Source organism: Oncorhynchus keta, chromosome 19 (genome assembly GCF_023373465.1).
Source record: "Oncorhynchus keta strain PuntledgeMale-10-30-2019 chromosome 19, Oket_V2, whole genome shotgun sequence".
NCBI classification, from domain to species: Eukaryota; Metazoa; Chordata; class Actinopteri; order Salmoniformes; family Salmonidae; genus Oncorhynchus; species Oncorhynchus keta.
Window position 1 is genome coordinate 85,291,727 of NC_068439.1, and position 19,542 is coordinate 85,311,268.

The 19,542-nt window shown below is 48.0% G+C and overlaps 1 protein-coding gene and 2 long non-coding RNA genes across 10 annotated transcripts in view; 1 reads left to right on the forward strand and 2 right to left on the reverse strand.

Moving 5' to 3' along the window:
- The first annotated feature begins 542 nt into the window (after positions 1–542).
- LOC118375663 (microtubule-associated protein RP/EB family member 3-like) overlaps positions 543–19,542 on the forward strand; it is a 95,271-nt gene continuing 76,271 nt past the window's right edge. The window contains exons 1-2 of one of the 4 annotated variants that reach the window (XM_052471684.1): positions 8,077–8,180; positions 8,310–8,386. The gene's annotated coding sequence lies outside the window, so the exon portion shown is untranslated. Of the gene's footprint in view, positions 769–8,051; positions 8,181–8,309; positions 8,387–12,680; positions 13,575–19,542 lie in introns of those variants that run through there. The other 3 variants (XM_052471683.1, XM_052471685.1, XM_052471686.1) reach the window with 3 other exon arrangements.
- On the reverse strand, positions 3,372–5,600 carry LOC127909578 (uncharacterized). 5 transcript variants are annotated; one of them, XR_008072027.1, is made up of 4 exons: positions 4,543–5,600; positions 4,300–4,482; positions 4,117–4,238; positions 3,372–4,055 (listed from the first exon to the last, which is right to left on the reverse strand). It is a non-coding gene; the product is annotated as an uncharacterized LOC127909578 (long non-coding RNA). The 5 variants fall into 5 exon arrangements; XR_008072026.1 differs by lacking the exon at positions 4,117–4,238 and having other exon boundaries at positions 4,604–5,600; XR_008072028.1 differs by lacking the exon at positions 4,117–4,238 and having other exon boundaries at positions 4,300–4,421.
- On the reverse strand, positions 7,678–8,143 carry LOC127909580 (uncharacterized). Its single transcript, XR_008072030.1, has 3 exons — positions 7,997–8,143; positions 7,856–7,957; positions 7,678–7,825 (listed from the first exon to the last, which is right to left on the reverse strand). It is a non-coding gene; the product is annotated as an uncharacterized LOC127909580 (long non-coding RNA).

Consider the following 19,542-nt stretch of genomic DNA (forward strand, 5'->3'; position numbering starts at 1 on the left):
TCCATGATTGAGTCTTTGAACTAAGAGATGGAGATAAAACTGTCCAGTTTGAAGTTTTCTTTGCAGCTCGTTCCAGTCGATAGCTGCAGCTAACTGAAAATTAACCCTTGTTTATAGCCTCATTATTATGTAATTTTGTGCTACTTTTTTAATTTTTTACTTTGGTTTATTTAGTAAATATGTTCTTTAACTCTATTTATTGAACTGCAGGGCTTGTAAGTACGCATTTCACGGTAAAATCTACACCTGTTGTATTCAGCGCATGTGACAAATCCGATTTGATTTGAAGTTTGCCAATGTTGTGACGCAGTAGGGTGGTAAAAGCGGAAATCGGAACCATCACTTCCGTTGTTTGGCTGTACCCATAGCAACGTTCGAAAATGAGGTGGCTTGGTAGGGATAAAGTTACTAAGCAACAGTATATATAATAAACAGTAACAGTAACATTTCGAACTGTCCCAAAGTCCCTCGTTTCGTTCCGTTTTGCCTTCGTTTAAGAAACGTTTTGCAACAGATTAGGCTGAATGAATAAAACCCCAAGTGATATAGATCCACCATGGCACCCGGGGGGACACGAGGTGATGCAGTTTCGCTGTGACGCAGGTCAAACCTTGCCACTGGGACCGTATGGGTGCCGCGCAGGCGCACTTGGGCAGAGAGCAGAGCTGGTCGACAGGTATCTGAGTGGACCGACTGTAAGCAACGCAACTCGCACAGACCGGACAGGCTCGGAACACCGCATCAAATAGAGGCTCTTCACACGAGACAGTCAGTAAATGTCACTAACTATTATCACTACGATCTAAACCATTTAGACGCGGACTTTGTTGACAACTAGTTTTGTTTTAATAGTTAGCTAACTGCTAAGCAGGTAGATGCTCCTCGAGTCCCACCTCAGTAAACGCGTTAGCGGTGCAGTGAGTGAGTGAGTGGGTATGTGTGTGATTATAACAGAGGCCCCCAGAGGGGGTTGGCTGAAAACTATACCGTTTTCAGAATGACTGCATCATATAAATAACAGTACAGTTCAATGCTGCTGGACCGGTTGGCCAGACCGACCGTTATGTTTAGTTAACGTTAGCTACATCCCTTGACTAGTAAGTACGTAGGTTAGCAGCTTTAGCTAACTCCGTTAGCTCGCCTGTCGCACTAACTCTGTTGTTAAGCTAGCCACTGACGAAGTCACGTTATTATGGTTATCTAGCTAGATAGTATTTGACTGTTGTCCTAGTATGAATAATTCCTTTATCTATATAGATAACGTTACGATTTTATTATTTACCTAGTAGTTAGTTAACTGACATAAAACAACTTTTCCCCCCGTGAACAAGCTGACAGTAGCATAGAACGGGCTTGGAAGCTGTAACCCTGGTAATGGATTTATCAACTCATGGGTGGAGTCGGTTTCACGTAATAATACGGATTTCCCCTGGACCAAGCTCACGGCTTGGGGAACATTCCTTCACATTCACCCACGTTGATACCCAGACCCGTCTTTTACCCTGCTGCTACTCTCTGTCTATTATCTATGCATAGTCACTTTAACTCTACCTACATGTACATATTACCTCGACTAACGGTTCCCCCCGCACATTGACTCTGTATGGTACCAGGTATATAGCCTTGGTTGTTAGTTTACTGCTGATGTTGAATTATTTGTTACTTATCTATTTTTTACTTGACACTTATTTTTTTCTTAACTTCTTAAAGCATTTTTGGTTAAGGGCTTGTAAGTAAGCATTTCACTGTAAGGTCTGCACCTGTTGTTTTCAGTGCATGTGTGAAATACAATTTAATTAGATGGGGCACCCGAGTGGTGCAGTGGTCTCAGGCACTGCATCTCAGTGCTAGAGGTGTCGCTACAGACTCTGGTTCGATTCCAGGCTGTATCACAACTGGCCGTGATTCAGAGTCCCATGGAGCGGTGCAAAATTGGCCCAGCGTCGTCCAGGTTAGGGCTTGTCCAGGTTAGGGCTCGTCCAGGTTAGGGCTCGTCCAGGTTAGGGCTCGTCCAGGTTAGGGCTCGTCCAGGTTAGGGCTCGTCCAGGTTAGGGCTTGTCCAGGTTAGGGCTTGTCCAGGTTAGGGCTTGTCCAGGTTAGGGCCGTCATGGTAAATGAGAATATGTTCTTAACTGACTTGCCTAGTTGTTATAATAATAATATAAAAGAAATACAAAACATGTCCCTGTCCCCCCACCTTTACACTGTCCACCCACCCTTACACTGTCCCCCCACCCTTACACTGTCCCCCCACCCTGTCCCTGTCCCCCCACCCTTACCCTGTCCCCCCACCCTGTCCCTGTCCCCTGTCCCTCCACCCTGTCCCCTGTCCCCCACCCTGTCCCTGTCCCCCACCCTGTCCCTGTCCCCCCACCCTTACCCTGTCCCCCCCCCACCCTGTCCCTGTCCCCCCACCCTGTCCCCCCCCCCCTTACCCTGTCCCTGTCCCCCCACCCTGTCCCCCCACCCTGTCCCTTTCCCTAGTTTTAATCTGTGAGAGAAGCGCCACACCTGGTGGAGAGAGGCTGTACAGCACACGTGTGGCACAGTGCGTGTCATATGTTACATCGTGATACGTACAGCGTCAGAGGGTCCGTTTTTTTTTCAACTTTACTCCGATACTATCTCACTATTACCATGTCAATCAACGCTTGAATAGAAACGTAGTTCACACTCCTGATTTAGATGTCAACACAGTCGCTACAGTCCCATTAGGGCTCCCGAGTGGTGCAGAGGTCTAAGGCACTGCATCTCAGTGCTAGAGGCGTCGCTACAGTCCCATTAGGGCTCCCGAGTGGTGCAGAGGTCTAAGGCACTGCATCTCAGTGCTAGAGGCATCACTACAGTCCCATTAGGGCTCCTGAGTGGTGCAGAGGTCTAAGGCACTGCATCTCAGTGCTAGAGGCGTCGCTACAGTCCCATTAGGGCTCCCGAGTGGTGCAGAGGTCTAAGGCACTGCATCTCAGTGCTAGAGGCGTCGCTACAGTCCCATTAGGTCTCCCGAGTGGTGCAGAGGTCTAAGGCACTGCATCTCAGTGCTAGAGGCGTCGCTACAGTCCCATTAGGGCTCCTGAGTGGTGCAGAGGTCTAAGGCACTGCATCTCAGTGCTAGAGGCGTCTCTACAGTCCCATTAGGGCTCCCGAGTGGTGCAGAGGTCTAAGGCACTGCATCTCAGTGCTAGAGGCGTCTCTACAGTCCCATTAGGGCTCCCGAGTGGTGCAGAGGTCTAAGGCACTGCATCTCAGTGCTAGAGGCGTCTCTACAGTCCCATTAGGGCTCCCGAGTGGTGCAGAGGTCTAAGGCACTGCATCTCAGTGCTAGAGGCGTCGCTACAGTCCCATTAGGGCTCCCGAGTGGTGCAGAGGTCTAAGGCACTGCATCTCAGTGCTAGAGGCGTCGCTACAGTCCCATTAGGGCTCCCGAGTGGTGCAGAGGTCTAAGGCACTGCATCTCAGTGCTAGAGGCGTCGCTACAGTCCCATTAGGGCTCCCGAGTGGTGCAGAGGTCTAAGGCACTGCATCTCAGTGCTAGAGGCGTCTCTACAGTCCCATTAGGGCTCCTGAGTGGTGCAGAGGTCTAAGGCACTGCATCTCAGTGCTAGAGGCGTCTCTACAGTCCCATTAGGGCTCCTGAGTGGTGCAGAGGTCTAAGGCACTGCATCTCAGTGCTAGAGGCGTCGCTACAGACGCCCTGTTCGAATCCAGGCTGTATCACAACCGGCCGTGATTGGGCAGCGCATAATTTTCCCAGCGTCCTGGTTTTGGCCGGTGTAGGCCTTCATTGTAAATAAGAATATGTTCTTAACTGACTTGCCTAGTTAAGTAAAACAAATAAAAAGAAAGTTTTCATTGCAGCCTCGTTTGAATGCCGCAGTTGCACAAATTTGTACAGAATGGGGTTAGTCACCATTTACATGTAACCAGTTCAAAAACCTGACCGACGGATCACAATGCTCCCACATTGGGAAATAGAGCCCTGGTGTCTTTAAAAAACCTGACCGACGGATCACAATGCTCCCACATAGGGAAATAGAGCCCTGGTGTCTTTAAAAAACCTGACCGACGGATCACAATGCTCCCACATAGGGAGATAGAGCCCTGGTGTCTTTAAAAAACCTGACCGACGGATCACAATGCTCCCACATAGGGAAATAGAGCCCTGGTGTCTTTAAAAAAAACAACCGACGGATCACAATGCTCCCACATAGGGAAATAGAGCCCTGGTGTCTTTAAAAAACCTGACCGATGGATCACAATGCTCCCACATAGGGAAATATTGCCCTGGTGTCTTTAAAAAACCTGACTGACGGATCACAATGCTCCCACATAGGGAAATAGAGCCCTGGTGTCTTTAAAAAACCTGACCGACGGATCACAATGCTCCCACATAGGGAAATAGAGCCCTGGTGTCTTTAAAAAACCTGACAGACGGATCACAATGCTCCCACATAGGGAAATAGAGCCCTGGTGTCTTTAAAAAACCTGACCGATGGATCACAATGCTCCCACATAGGGAAATAGAGCCCTGGTGTCTTTAAAAACCCGACCGACGGATCACAATGCTCCCACATAGGGAAATAGAGCCCTAGTGTCTTTAAAAAACCTGACCAACGGATCACAATGCTCCCACATAGGGAAATAGAGCCCTGGTGGCTTCAGGATATTGTTCGTAAATTCACTATGCCACAGAGGGCTCAGTGTACTCTGGGCGTTCGTAAATTCACTATGCCACAGAGCTCTCAGTGTACTCTGGGCGTTTGTAAATTCACTATGCCACAGAGCGCTCAGTGTACTCTGGGCGTTTGTAAATTCACTATGCCACAGAGCGCTCAGTGTACTCTGGGCGTTCGTAAATTCACTATGCCACAGAGCGCTCAGTGTACTCTGGGCGTTTGTAAATTCACTATGCCACAGAGCTCTCAGTGTACTCTGGGCGTTTGTAAATTCACTATGCCACAGAGCGCTCAGTGTACTCTGGGCGTTTGTAAATTCACTATGCCACAGAGCGCTCCGTGTACTCTGGGCGTTTGTAAATTCAAAGCGTTGTCAGTTTGTAAATTTAGAGCGTTTTGCTCTCTGAGCATTCAGAGCGCACACTGGGAGCAGGGATGATCCGAGCGTTCTGACCTCACAACGGCAGTCAAGCACCCAATCTAACTGGCTAAATTGAGCTCGCTTACTAGCTACTTCCAGACATAAATGAGAGAACAGCTCACTGATTATTTTACTCACCCTAGCAGAGCTGGTTAGGCTGTTTTCATGTTATCCAGGGTGTTGGTGACTGTAACTGTGGCAACAATTTAATAACACTTTTATGCCGACGTTTACTGACACCGGCCATATTCTACGGGTGTTGAGTGTTGGTAAATTAATCCGTTATTTTACGCTCTGGCACACTCAGAGTAGACTGCTGTGAAATCTGAGAAAATAGCCCGAGTGAATTTACGAACGCACCCCAAGTAGGCTCGGTCAGACTAGACTGCTGTGAAATCTGAGAAAATAGCCCGAGTGAATTTACGAACGCACCCCAAGTAGGCTCGGTCAGACTAGACTGCTGTGAAATCTGAGAAAATAGCCCGAGTGAATTTACGAACGCACCCCAAGTAGGCTCGGTCAGACTAGACTGCTGTGAAATCTGAGAAAATAGCCCGAGTGAATTTACGAACGCACCCCAAGTAGGCTCGGTCAGACTAGACTGCTGTGAAATCTGAGAAAATAGCCCGAGTGAATTTACGAACGCACCCCAAGTAGGCTCGGTCAGACTAGACTGCTGTGAAATCTGAGAAAATAGCCCGAGTGAATTTACGAACGCACCCCAAGTAGGCTCGGTCAGACTAGACTGCTGTGAAATCTGAGAAAATAGCCCGTAGTGAATTCTGAACGCACCCCAAGTAGGCTCGGTCAGACTAGACTGCTGTGAAATCTGAGAAAATAGCCCGAGTGAATTTACGAACGCACCCCAAGTAGGCTCGGTCAGACTAGACTGCTGTGAAATCTGAGAAAATAGCCCGAGTGAATTTACGAACGCACCCCAAGTAGGCTCGGTCAGACTAGACTGCTGTGAAATCTGAGAAAATAGCCCGAGTGAATTTACGAACGCACCCCAAGTAGGCTCGGTCAGACTAGACTGCTGTGAAATCTGAGAAAATAGCCCGAGTGAATTTACGAACGCACCCCAAGTAGGCTCGGTCAGACTAGACTGCTGTGAAATCTGAGAAAATAGCCCGAGTGAATTTACGAACGCACCCCAAGTAGGCTCGGCTCCACGTTTCTTTGTGTGTGGAAAACATTTCATCACAGCTAAGACATTTACCTTGTTTAGTAGAGGCCATTTGTAATATAATAATAATATATGCCATTTAGCAGCGCTTTTATCCACTTACAGTTTCATTTGTGTGGTGGGAAAACTACCCTTTCATCACAGCTAAGACATTTACCTTGTTTAGTAGAGGCCATTTGTAACTCCACTCACCACTTGTAGCTGTTATCATCCATCTGTTTGTAATGTTGGTCTAAAACAAGCAGACAACAAGACAATTGCATTTGAAAGGGTAATGTTTTTTGCTGTGAACCGATTGGATAACCTAGGTTGTTTTCCCACAGGTAGTGGTGGGGAGTCGACTCCAAAAAAATAGATTCCCGTCGACTCCCAGTTCTGGATGTCAAGCTTAATTTCCGCTATGAATCAACTCCTAAGATTCAGTATGTTTGCAACGGAGGAAACTATTTGCCTTAGGGTGGGTTGCACCAACATGGATGAACTCTTAAACCTTGATTTAACCCAGTTTATCTATTCATCTTGTTGCACCAAATTTTAAATTTAGTTTTAAATGAATCCTAGTTAAATTAAATCTGTCCTCTAATCTAAGTTTAGTTTTCCCTTTTAAACCTAGATTAATTTTAAGTCTGTTGCTCAATGAATAACAAATACATTTAGATTGTAGATCAATGCTAAACTGCCACTTGAGGTGGTTTAACTGATCAAATGGCAGCACATCTACTGTGGAGAAACCAAAACGACAGAGTTTGTCAGAGAACAATTAGAGACAGGTTGAACCCTGTTGGGTTTTTTGATAATGATGAGTTTTCAAGGACTCTGTAATGCAACTGGAAAGAAAGGTTGGACCAACCATGAAGTTTGGGCGGGATACGATCGCAGCGGTACCCCCACGTCAGCTCCTGGTGGCCCTACAGTTCTATGTAACTGGATGGACCCAGATGGTGGATGGGGACCTTTCTGGACTCCACAAGTCAACCGTCTACAGGATTGTAGTCAGTGTCCAGTGCTATTTCCAATCTGAAGAATCAGTACATCAGGTTCAGTCCTGCAGAGGAAACAACAGCTGGATTTTACAGGAGAGCTAGATTCCCAGGTGTACTAGGGGCAATAGACTGTTCACACATTCACAACAGGCATATCTTATGACTCCCCTTTTAAACCCCCAGACACCTGAAGAGAGAGAATACAACACCTCTCATATCCTGGCAGGAGGTCTCATAGAGAGTTTTTGGAGTGTGGAAAAAAAGATTCCCGTGCCTAAAGGAGGGGTTCTGCACGAAGATGGACACTACCCTGACAGTCATTATTGCAGTGGCAGTTCTGTATAACTTTGGCAAGAGACAAGGAGACGATCTACCTGAGGAGGACCTACCTGAGGAGGACCTACCTGAGGAGGACCTACCTGGGGAGGCTGAGGAGGACCTACCTGAGGAAGCTGAGGAGGACCTGGCTGAGGAGGACCTACCCGAGGAGGACCTACCTGAGGAGGCTGAGGAAGACCTACCTGAGGAAGACCTACCTGAGGAGGACCTACCTGAGGAGGACCTACCCGAGGAGGACCTACCCGAGGAGGACCTACCTGAGGAGGACCTACCTGAGGAGGACCTACCTGAGGAGGACCTACCTGAGGAGGACCTACCTGAGGAGGACCTACCTGAGGACCTACCTGAGGAAGACCTACCTGAGGACCTACCTGAGGAAGACCTACCTGAGGACCTACCTGAGGAGGACTTACCTGAGGAGGATCTACCTGAGGAGGATCTACCTGAGGAGGCTGAGAAGAACCTACCTGAGGAGACCGTGGAGGACCTACCTGAGGAGACCGTGGAGGACCATGCTGCCGATGCCATTGGGAATGCTGTGAGGAGAACCTTGATTGAGAACCATTTTGCAGCCTAAGGTGTGTATAATGTAGCATTGGTAACATGTAAAAAGCAATATTAGATTTTGATCGACACATACAATTCCTAATTAGGCTATCTGTATTCAAAGGTATTATTAAGACTTTGTTTTTCTCAATACCATACAGGGGGGCACAGGAAGCACCAGAACACTAGAGTGGGGACAAGACTGGAGGACACTGCTTGGGAAAGCATTGTTGTTACTGTAATTTAATTATGCCAATGTGCTTTCATTAATTGAAAACCCTTACTCTATTTTATGAGAATTTGTAAGATTCTTGTTTGCATAAAATAGACGCAGACCAGTCTTTCAATAATAGGTAACAGAATTTATTCTCGGAGCGCGCTGCCACTTAACCACGAACAACAGTTTATATACAGATCATATACAGGTCATTTCATTGCTTTAACAGAATCCCCTCCTCTCGACCGGGACAAAGTGAGGTGAAAATTTCATTCTAACTTACTAACACACTCCCAGGTAACTTTTGACCCCTCAACATTATCGATCACCACTGAGCTGACAGTTCTAATTAACAGAAAAGACAGTGGGTGCATTCCTAGGTTATCTAAAAACCCCAGAGCTTATCTGTTTACACAGTCCCCAACCCATTTATTTCTTCCTAGTTGGAATGGTGTTCATTAATTACTCCTTGTCCGTGTCTCACAATCCCTTATGAACTCATATTGTTAATCAGATATAATAAAACAGTATAAGTTTGACTTAGTTACAGTTCCATTTAAAATGATTTGTTCAGTCATTTAACCATAATTTTACCAACAATTGTTTTAATAAATAATAGCTTAAAAACATAAAAAGATCAACATTCATTACACAGAGGGCATTTGTTTCCCTGAAGGAGTTTCTGTTTATGAATTCACAGTAGCTCTTTTTGTAAATTCAGGACCTCAATCTGCAGTAGATGTTTCTCTCTCTCCAGCTCCAAAACATCAATATGAGCTTGGTTCATGTCAGTTCTGGGGCGTTTGCTTGGCCTGTCTGGTGTTTTGTGTTGCTGGTGGAAGATCCAGGCACTGCTGCTTCTCCACAGCACAGGGTGTTGTGGAGGAAAGAAAATGGAAAGAGGAAAGAAAATTAATTAAGGAAAATTAACTTTTTTTTTTGGCTATTTACTTGCCCATTTTGTACAACAATTGAATTGGGGCTTATGATATGAGCAGCCTTGGTATTAATGATGATGTTATGTAACATGCTGTAAATGACCTGATAACGTTAACACGCTGTAATGGGCCTGATAACGGTAACACGCTGTAATGGGCCTGATAACGTTAACACGCTGTAAATGGCCTGATAACGGTAACACGCTGTAACGGGCCTGATAACGTTAACACGCTGTAATGGGCCTGATAGTGGTAACACGCTGTAACGGGCCTGATAACGTTAACACGCTGTAAATGGCCTGATAACGGTAACACGCTGTAACGGGCCTGATAGTGGTAACACGCTGTAAATGACCTGATAACGTTAACACGCTGTAATGGGCCTGATAGTGGTAACACGCTGTAACGGGCCTGATAACGGTAACACGCTGTAACGGGCCTGATAGTGGTAACACGCTGTAACGGGCCTGATAGTGGTAACACGCTGTAACGGGCCTGATAGTGGTAACACGCTGTAACGGGCCTGATAGTAGTAACACGCTGTAACGGGCCTGATAGTGGTAACACGCTGTAATGGGCCTGATAGTGGTAACACGCTGTAACGGGCCTGATAGTGGTAACACGCTGTAACGGGCCTGATAGTGGTAACACGCTGTAACGGGCCTGATAGTGGTAACACGCTGTAACGGGCCTGATAGTGGTAACACGCTGTAACGGGCCTGATAGTGGTAACACGGGCCTGATAACGGTAACACGCTGTAACGGGCCTGATAGTGGTAACACGCTGTAACGGGCCTGATAGTGGTAACACGCTGTAACGGGCCTGATAGTGGTAACACGCTGTAACGGGCCTGATAGTGGTAACACGCTGTAACGGGCCTGATAGTAACACGCTGTAACCTGATAGTGGTAACACGCTGTAACGGGCCTGATAGTAACACGGTAACGGGCCTGATAGTGGTAACACGCTGTAACGGGGGCCTGATAGTGGTAACACGCGCTGATAACGGGCCTGATAGTGGTAACACGCTGTAACGGGCCTGATAGTGGTAACACGCTGTAACGGGCCTGATAGTGGTAACACGCTGTAACGCCTGATAGTGGTAACACGCTGTAACGGGCCTGATAGTGGTAACACGCTGTAACGGGCCTGATAGTGGTAACACGCTGTAACGGGCCTGATAGTGGTAACACGCTGTAACGGGCCTGATAGTGGTAACACGCTGTAACGGGCCTGATAGTGGTAACACGCTGTACGCTGAAACGGGCCTGATAGTGGTAACACGCTGAAACGGGCCTGATAGTGGTAACACGCTGTAACGGGCCTGATAGTGGTAAACACGCTGTAACGGGCCTGATAGTGGTAACACGCTGTGATAGTGGTAACACGCCTGATAGTGGTAACACGCTGTAACGGGCCTGATAGTGGTAACACGCTGTAAATGGCCTGATAACGGTAACACGCTGTAAATGGCCTGATAACGGTAACACGCTGTAATGGGCCTGATAACGGTAACACGCTGTAACGGGCCTGATAGTGGTAACACGCTGTAACGGGCCTGATAGTGGTAACACGCTGTAACGGGCCTGATAGTGGTAACACGCTGTAACGGGCCTGATAGTGGTAACACGCTGTAACGGGCCTGATAGTGGTAACACGCTGTAACGGGCCTGATAGTGGTAACACGCTGTAACGGGCCTGATAGTGGTAACACGCTGTAACGGGCCTGATAGTGGTAACACGCTGTAACGGGCCTGATAGTGGTAACACGCTGTAACGGGCCTGATAGTGGTAACACGCTGTAACGGGCCTGATAGTGGTAACACGCTGTAACGGGCCTGATAGTGGTAACACGCTGTAACGGGCCTGATAGTGGTAACACGCTGTAACGGGCCTGATAACGGTAACACGCTGTAACGGGCCTGATAGTGGTAACACGCTGGCCTGATAAACACGGGCCTGATAGTGGTAACACGCTGTAACCTGATAGTGGTAACCGCTGAACGGGCCTGAGTGGTAACACGCTGTGATAGTGGTAACGCTGCTGTAACGGCCTGATAGTGGTAACACGCTGTAACGGGCCTGATAGTGGTAACACGCTGTAACGCTGGCCTGATAGTGGTAACACGCTGTAACGGGCCTGATAGTGGTAACACGCTGTAACGGGCCTGATAGTGGTAACACGCTGTAACGGGCCTGATAACGGTAACACGCTGTAACTGGCCTGATAACAGTAACACGCTGTAACTGGCCTGATAGTGGTAACATGCTGTAACGGGCCTGATAGTGGTAACATGCTGTAACGGGCCTGATAGTGCTAACATGCTGTAACGGGCCTGATAACAGTAACATGCTTTAACGGGCCTGATAACAGTAACACGCTGTAACTGGCCTGATAACAGTAACACGCTGTAACTGGCCTGATAGTGGTAACATTGTAGTGAAGTAGCATTAATGTCAGTTTTAACATACTTTATATGGCCCCCCCCTCTGGTCTGAAATAGCCCCCACCTCTGGTCTGAAATAGCCCCCCCCTCTGGTCTGAAATAGCCCCCCCCCCTCTGGTCTGAAATAGCCCCCACCTCTGGTCTGAAATAGCCCCCTCTGGTCTGAAATAGCCCCCCTCTGGTCTGAAATAGCCCCCTCTGGTCTGAAATAGCCCCCGCTGGTCTGAAATAGCCCCCCTCTGGTCTGAAATAGCCCCCACCTCTGGTCTGAAATAGCCCCCCTCTGGTCTGAAATAGCCCCCCTCTGGTCTGAAATAGCCCCCCTCTGGTCTGAAATAGCCCCCCTCTGGTCTGAAATAGCCCCCTCTGGTCTGAAATAGCCCCCCCCCCCTGGTCTGAAATAGCCCCCCTCTGGTCTGAAATAGCCCCCTCTGGTCTGGTCTGAAATAGCCCCCTCTCTGGTCTGAAATAGCCCCCCCTCTGGTCTGAAATAGCCCCCCTCTGGTCTGAACTGGTCTGAAATAGCCCCCCTCTGGTCTGAAATAGCCCCCCTCTGGTCTGAAATAGCCCCCTCTGGTCTGAAATAGCCCCCCTCTGGTCTGAAATAGCCCCCCTCTGGTCTGAAATAGCCCCCTCCCCCCCTGGTCTGAAATAGCCCCCCTCTGGTCTGAAATAGCCCCCCCTCTGGTCTGAAATAGCCCCCTCTGGTCTGAAATAGCCCCCCTCTGGTCTGAAATAGCCCCCCTCTGTTCTGAAATAGCCCCCCTCTGGTCTGAAATAGCCCCCCCTCTGGTCTGAAATAGCCCCCCCTCTGGTCTGAAATAGCCCCCCTCTGGTCTGAAATAGCCCCCCTCTGGTCTGAAATAGCCCCCCCCTCTGGTCTGAAATAGCCCCCACCTCTCCTCTGCCGCATCCTTTTGGGCTTTACATTTTTTCCAGCTCCCCTGATCTGATTTGGGTCCCTCTTCTCTTTAATCCGTGTGGATCCATTAAGTCTGCCACTTAAAATGGACCAGGTGTTTTCCTTCTTTTTGACAGTTGTGTTGTCTGTCTTTTTATCCTCTTGTACGTTACTAAATTCCTCCATCAAATCAAAGGTTTATTTGTCACATGCGCCGAATACAACAGGTGTAGGTAGACTTTACAGTGAAATGCTTACTTACAGGCTCTAACCAATAGTGCAAAAATGGTATTAGGTATTAGGTGAGCAATAGGTAAGTACAGAAATGAAAACAGCAGTAAGAAAGACAGTGATAAATAACAGTAGCGAGGCTACATACAGACAGCGGTTAGTCGGGCTAATTGAGGTGGTATGTACATTTTTAAATATATTTTTTTACTTTAATTTAACTGGGCAAGTCAGTTAAGAACAAATTCTTATTTTCAATGACAGCCTGGGAACAGTGGGTTAACTGCCTTGTTCAGGGGCAGAACGATAGATTTGAACCTTGTCAGCTCAGGGATTCGATCTTGCAGCCTTTCGGTTACTAGTCTCAACGCTCTAACCACTAGGCTACTCTGCCGCCCCTATACATGAATGTATAGTTAAAGTGACTATGCATATATGATAAACAGAGAGTAGCAGCAGCGTAAAAGAGGGGGTGGCAGGACACACACAATGCAAATAGTCCGGGTAACCATTTGATTACCTGTTCAGGAGTTTTAAGGCTTGGGGGTAAAAACTGTTGAGAAGCCTCTTGGACCTAGACTTGGCACTCTGGTACCGCTTGCCATGCAGTTGGAGACTTTTATCTCCCTCACCAACTTCAAACATCAGCTATCCGAGCAGCTAACCGATCGCTGCAGCTGTACATAGTCTATAGGTAAATAGCTCACCCCTTTTCACCTACCTCATTCCCATACTGTTTTTATACTGTTTTTATTTATTTACTTTTCTGCTCTTTTGCACACCAATATCTCTACCTGTACATGCCCATCTGATCATTTATCACTCCAGTGTTAATCTGCAAAATGGTATTATTCGCCTACCTCCTCATGCCTTTTGCACACATTGTATATAGACTGCCCATTTTCTTTCTACTGTGTTATTGACTTGCTAATTGTTTACTCCATGTGTAACTCTGTGTTGTCTGTTCACACTGCTATGCTTTATCTTGGCCAGGTCGCAGTTGCAAATGAGAACTTGTTCTCAACTAGCCTACCTGGTTAAATAAAGGTGAAATAAATCAAAAATTAAAAAAATTAGAGAGAACAGTCTATCACTGGCGTGGCTGGGTTCTTAGACAATTTTTAGGGCCTTCCTCTGACCGTGCCTGGTGTAGAGGTCCTGGATGGCAGGCAGCTTAGCGCCAGTGATGTACTGGGCCGTACGCACTACCCACTGTAGTGCCTTGCGGTCGGAGGCCGAGCAGTTGCCGTACCAGGCAGTTACCAGGCAGTGATGCAACCAGGATGCTCTCGATTTTGCAGCTGTAGAACCTTTTGAGGATCTGAGGACCCATGCCAAATCTTTTTAGTTTCCTGGGGGGGGATAGGTTTTGTCGTGCCCTCTTCACGACTGTCTTGGTGTGTTTGGACCATGATAGTTTGTTGGTGATGTGGACACCAAGGAACTTGAAGCTCTCAACCTGCTCCACTACAGCCCTGTCAATGAGAATGGGGGCATGCTCGGTGCTCCTTTTCCTGTAGTCCACCATCATCTACTTAGTCTTGGTTACGTTGAGGGATAGGTTGTTATTCTGGCACCACCCGGCCAGGTCTCTGACCTCCTCCCTATTGGCTGTCTCGTTGTTGGTGATCAAACCACTCTTGGTGTCGTGCCTGGCCATGCAGTAGTGGGTGAACATGGGGTACAGGAGGGGACTGAGCATGCAACCCTGAGGGGCTCCAGTGTTGAGGATCAGTGTGGCAGATGTGTTGCTACCTACCCTCACCACCTGGGGGCGGCAGGAAGTCCAGGATCCAGTTGCAGAGGGAGGTGTTTAGTCCCAGGATCCTTTGCTTAGTGATGACCTTTGAGGGTATTATGGTGTTGAACGCTGATCTGTAGTCAATGAATAGCATTCTCAAGTAGGCGTTCCTTTTGTCCAGGTGGGAAAGAGCAGTGTGGAGTGGATTAGAGATGTGATCATCTGAGGATCTGTTTGGGCGGTATGCAAATTAGTTTCAGTTTTACTAGGGTAAGCTTGGCAGCGTGAGTGAAGGAGGCTTTGTTGCGGAATAGAAAGCCGATTCTTGATTTGATTTTCGATTGGAGATGTTTGATATGGGTCTGGAAGGAGAGTTTGCAGTCTAGCCAGACACCTAGGTACTTATAGGTGTCCACATATTCAAGGTCGGAACCATCCAGTGTGGTGATGCTAGTCGGGCATGCGGGTGCAGGCAGCGATCGGTTGAAAAGCATGCATTTGGTTTTACTAGCGTTTAAGAGCAGTTGGAGGCCACGGAAGGAGTGTTGTATGGCATTGAAGCTCGATTGGAGGTGAGATAGCACAGTGTCCAATGACGGGCCGAAAGTGTATACAATGGTGTCGTCTGCGTAGAGGTGGATCAGGGAATCGCCCGCAGCAAGAGCAACATCATTGATATATACAGAGAAAAGAGTCGGCCCGAGAATTGAACCCTGTGGCACCCCCATAGAGACTGCCAGAGGACCGGACAACATGCCCTCCGATTTGACACACTGAACTCTGTCTGCAAAGTAATTGGTGAACCAGGCAAGGCAGTCATCCGAAAAACCGAGGCTACTGAGTCTGCCGATAAGAATCTGGTGATTGACAGAGTCGAAAGCCTTGGCAAGGTCAATGAAGACGGCTGCACAGTACTGTCTTTTATCGATGGCGGTTATGATGTCGTTTAGTACCTTGAGTGTGGCTGAGGTGCACCCGTGACCGGCTCGGAACCCAGATTGCATAGCGGAGAAGATACGGTGGGATTCGAGATGGTCAGTGACCTGTTTGTTGACTTGGCTTTCGAAGACCTTAGATAGGCAGGGCAGGATGGATATAGGTCTGTAACAGTTTGGGTCCAGGGTGTCTCCCCCTTTGAAGAGGGGGATGACTGCGGCAGCTTTCCAATCCTTGGGGATCTCAGAGAGAGGTTGAACAGGCTGGTAATAGGGGTTGCGACAATGGCGGCGGATAGTTTCAGAAATAGAGGGTCCAGATTGTCAAGCCCAGCTGATTTATACGGGTCCAGGTTTTGCAGCTCTTTCAGAACATCTGCTATCTGGATTTGGGTAAAGGAGAACCTGGAGAGGCTTGGGCGAGGAGCTGCGGGGGGGCCGGAGCTGTTGGCCGAGGTAGGAGTAGCCAGGCGGAAGGCATTGCCAGCCGTTGAGAAATGCTTGTTGAAGTTTTCGATAATCATGGATTTGTCGGTTGTGACCGTGTTCCCTAGCCTCAGTGCAGTGGGAAGCTGGGAGGAGGTGCTCTTGTTCTCCATGGACTTCACAGTGTCCCAGAACTTTTTGGAGTTGGAGCTACAGGATGCAAACTTCTGCCTGAAGAAGCTGGCCTTAGCTTTCCTGACTGACTGCGTGTATTGGTTCCTGACTTCCCTGAACAGTTGCATATCGCGGGGACTGTTCGATGCTATTGCAGTCCGCCACAGGATGTTTTTGTGCTGGTCGAGGGCAGTCAGGTCTGGAGTGAACCAAGGGCTGTATCTGTTCTTAGTTCTGCATTTTTTGAACGGAGCATGCTTATCTAAAATGGTGAGGAAGTTACTCTTAAAGAATGACCAGGCATCCTCAACTGACGGGATGAGGTCAATGTCCTTCCAGGATACCCGGGCCAGGTCGATTAGAAAGGCCTGCTCACAGAAGTGTTTTAGGGAGCGTTTGACAGTGATGAGGGGTGGTCGTTTGACTGCGGCACCGTAGCGGATACAGGCAATGAGGCAGTGGTCGCTGAGATCCTGGTTGAAGACAGCGGAGGTGTATTTGGAGGGCCAGTTGGTCAGGATGACATCTATGAGGGTGCCCTTGCTTACAGAGTTAGGGTTGTACCTGGTGGGTTCCTTGATGATTTGTGTGAGATTGAGGGCATCTAGCTTAGATTGTAGGACTGCCGGGGTGTTAAGCATATCCCAGTTTAGGTCACCTAACAGAACAAACTCTGAAGCTAGATGGGGGGCAATCAATTCACAAATGGTGTCCAGGGCACAGCTGGGAGCTGAGGGGGGTCGGTAGCAGGCGGCAACAGTGAGAGACTTATTTCTGGAGAGAGTCATTTTCAGAATTAGTAGTTCGAACTGTTTGGGTATGGACCTGGAAAGTATGACATTACTTTGCAGGCTATCTCTGCAGTAGACTGCAACTCCTCCCCCTTTAGCAGTTCTATCTTGACGGAAGATGTTATAGTTGGGTATGGAAATCTCTGCATTTTTGGTGGCCTTCCTGAGCCAGGATTCAGACACGGCAAGGACATCAGGGTTAGCAGAGTGTGCTAAAGCAGTGAGTAAAACAAACTTAGGGAGGAGGCTTCTGATGTTGACATGCATGAAACCAAGGCTTTTTCGATCACAGAAGTCAACAAATGAGAGTGCCTGGGGACATGCAGGGCCTGGGTTTACCTCCACATCACCCGAGGAACACAGGAGGAGTAGGATGAGGGTACGGCTAAAGGCTAGCAAAACTGGTCGCCTAGAGCGTTGGGGACAGAGAATAAGAGGAGCAGGTTTCTGGGCATGGTAGAATATATTCAGGGCATAATGTGCAGACAGGGGTATGGTGGGGTGCGGATATGGCGGAGGTAAGCCCAGGCACTGGGTGATGATGAGAGAGGTTTTATCTCTGGACATGCTGGTTGTAATGGGTGAGGTCACCGCATATGTGGGAGGTGGGACAAAGGAGGTATCAGGGGTATGAGGAGTGGGACTAGGGGCTCCATAGTGAACTAAAACAATGATAACTAACCTGAGCAACAGTATACAAGGCATATTGACATTTGAGAGAGACATACAGCGAGGCATACAGTAATCACAGGTGTTGAATTGGGAAAGCTAGCTAAAACAGTGGGTGAGACAACAGCTAATTGACGAGGCAACGGGGCCGACAGATAAAACAAACAAGCAGAATGGAGTACCGTGATTAATGGACAGTCCAGCATGCATCAGCTATGTAGCCAAGTGATCAGAGTCCAGGGGCAGCGGTGGATGGGGCAGGGGGACTGGACTGGCGAGTGTTATCCAGGTTAAAAAAACTAACAATGACTAAGTAGCTTGTAGCTAGCTAGCTGGTTAGCTTCTGGAGGTTCTTGAGTGTGTTCTAAAAATAAAGATAATAGCGATTCAGTATCACATTGGGTGAGGCAGGTTTCCGGAAGGTATAAACAATTTTTTTTTTAATCGGGAAGAGATAGAAAGTACATATGGGCCACTGCGTTTTTGGAACGCGACGATGCAGACGGTTAGCAGGCCTGTGCTAACAAGCTAACAGATTAGCAGGCCGGGGTAAACAAGGTAGTAGTTAGCGGACCTGGGCTAAACAAGCTAGCAGTTAGCATGCCGAATTAGCAAGCAAGGAGATAGCGAGGGCTAGAGAGTTAGCCTTTGGAGGACGTTGCGATGGGTTGAGTCTGTTTATTCCTCTTCATGCAGTCATATCGATAGACCGGTCGTAGGTCCAGGTATTGTAGCCCAGGAGTATGCTAGGAGCTCTGGCCGGGCTAGCTTCAAGCTACGTGGGTGGAAACGCTAGCCAGGAGTAATCAACCAGGGTTGCTGTTTAGCTCGATAGCTAGTTGTGAAGATCCAGCTGAAGAATGTTCCGTTTGTGGTGGGAATCCGGGGGTAAAAAATTAAATAGGTCCGTTATGCTCTGGTTAGCGTCGCGTTGTTCGAACTGGCGAGAGCTTTCCGAGCTAAAGGTTAGCTGATGACCGGTTAGCTGAAGACCGCTAGCATAGCTGGCTAGCTTCAGTTGAAGGGTTCCGGTTTCGAAGTAAATATAAATACTTTAGGAAAAGTAGCTACATTGGGTGAGGCGGGTTGCAGAAGAGTATTTGGAAGCTTAGGTTTAGCAAAATGTTTTTAAAGATATGCGAAGAAAAAATATCTAAAATATCTAAAACGAAAAAGAGACGATATTTACAGAGAGACGATACGACAGGACGATTTACTGCTACGCCATCTTGGATTCGAAGAGATGCAGTTGATGAGCTTATTTCTACAGTCAGTTGTTAGAATGGACCTAGGAGTGTGTTCATGTTTCAAACATGTTCTCAAATGCCATTGAAATGGCAGCAGCGGTATGAGAACCAGCACATTCTTGAGCAAACTTAGCATACTCATGGGGCTGACATCGCTCGTCCAAATGTCAGTCGTGATAGTCGTGACAGCTTATGGCATTAAAGCCCATAGCAAGTGATATGCGTTTGAACACTACTGTGTTACTCCGGTAGGGCAACACCGGAAGAATAGCGCCTACTTGGTAGTGTGTACCGGACCCCGAGGTGTTCGACCAGTCGGCGAAAGCCAACATCATCCGCGACACTCTCCCATCTCTCTCTCTCCCTCTCTTCTCTACCTCTCTCTTTCTCCCCCCTTTCTGTCTCTCTCTCCACCCCTCTCTCTGTCTCGCTCTCTCGTGTCTCTAAGAGCCTTTGTGTGTGTGTGTGTGTGTGTGTGTGTGCACCCTTAGGTGTTTAATTCGATAATGTTTAACCTTGTTTTCAAACATGAACACTGTTTTTGTAAACATGAGATTTAACGTAAAAGGATTGTGTTTTAACCATTCATGACTAATAATGTAATATAATCTTAAACTCTGTGTGTGCCTGTGTGCCTGCCTGCCTGCCTGCCTGCCTGCGTGCCTGCCTGCGTGCCTGC